This window comes from Otolemur garnettii, unplaced genomic scaffold (assembly GCF_000181295.1).
Source record: "Otolemur garnettii isolate 467f Iridium unplaced genomic scaffold, OtoGar3 scaffold00109, whole genome shotgun sequence".
Taxonomy (NCBI): domain Eukaryota; kingdom Metazoa; phylum Chordata; class Mammalia; order Primates; family Galagidae; genus Otolemur; species Otolemur garnettii.
The window spans coordinates 907,415-908,901 of NW_003852504.1; the positions used below are offsets into that span (position 1 = coordinate 907,415).

The 1,487-nt window shown below is 42.9% G+C and overlaps 1 non-coding gene across 1 annotated transcript; it reads right to left on the reverse strand.

Moving 5' to 3' along the window:
* Positions 1 to 611: 611 nt before the first annotated feature.
* Positions 612 to 714, reverse strand: LOC111727509. The gene has a single exon (XR_002775058.1). It is a non-coding gene; the product is annotated as a small nucleolar RNA U13 (small nucleolar RNA).
* Positions 715 to 1,487: the final 773 nt, after the last annotated feature.

A 1,487-nucleotide genomic window follows, 5' to 3' on the forward strand; every position in this document is an offset into this window, starting at 1 on the left:
TGCTGCACTAAAGTATCTAATTTTGCTTTTTTGTTTCCTCCTGGGAGCTCCTTGAGAATGGGGATTAACTAATAACATAAACCTTCTCCACAAGCTCCTCAAAAAATAGCTAACCAGTCAAATGGCTTGGAGTCCCCAAAGTGTATGACAATAATTTATTTCCAAGGTTTCTCATTATATCATCAGACGGTCCTGATAAAATGTTATGATTTTTATTGAGTTAAAATTTATGTCCATTTTACTTTATTTTCTTGTTCTAGTTCTCATCTCTGGAACAAGATGAGACAATGGTAATCCTTTTGGCACACTCATCTGAGGGCAACTTTTGTATCTTCCCTGAGATCAAGCATTTAACATTCCTCACATGGCATAGTTTGCATGACTTTATTGCATTTATCATCCTGGTCACACTGCTCTGAATGTGCTCCAGTTTGTAAAAGGTATTGCCAAACTGAAATATTCTAGGGATAGTTTTACCAAAACACATTCTAATGATATTATTAATTCCTCATATTCTACTATCAAGTGGTTCCCAATCTTGGTTGCCCAGTGGACACCCTTAGGGAGCTTTAAAGTACTAATTAATTAATCCCATAATTTCTTTTTTTTCATATAAGATAGGTAGTGTGCCAACATCATAACAGGATATGAGGGAAATGGATCTCACATAGGCTCATGGAAACATAATCATCACACTTATAAACTACAAAGGATCTACCCCCAGTTGGGTGGGGCAAGATGGTAGACTAGAAATATCTCCTTACTATGCACTCACAGCAAGGCAGGGGAAAGAAAACTTCAACTACCTCTAGCTGGGGGATCTCATCCAGGGACATCACTCTGGGGGCACAGTGAAGCAGTGGTGGACTACAGGAGCCAGTAAGGGGGTCTGGAGCTGAGGAAAACCAGCACAGAAGGTGAGGGTTTGGGAACAGGCAGAGACCAGCTGGCCAATCCACTTGGAGGACTGGGGACAGGAAAAGGATATCCTGTAGTTTTGTTTGATTTTGAGCTAAACCTACTCACTGGAGCAGTCTTTGAAGACTTAAATAAGTAGGTGGACTCAAAGAGTGTCCAGCAGCCAGGATTGAAAATGAGGTGGGGAGGATCTCCTGTCACTTGGCTGCTAGCTGGGCATTGCCATTGTGGGAAGCCTATGTGAGAGAAATGATCCACAGGATCCTAGTTCAAAGCCAATTTAGACATGCCTGCTGAGCTTAAGCATCTACGCTTGGGGAGAGTGGAGTGGCCCCAGGAATTATTGTCAGGGGGGCACTGTGTGACTTGCCTCCTATGGACTCTGGTGAGAGCATTAGGACCCTAATCCTGCAGGGACTGAATGCTGATGAAGCAACCAGGCCCTGACTGAGGGCAACTAAGACAGGAAAACAGGACCTGATTTCCTCTGCAACTAAGAGAGTGGCTACTGGCCCTAATTTTTCACAGCAAAACAGCAAATATTCTCTGTTTCCTAAAACCATAGTGCC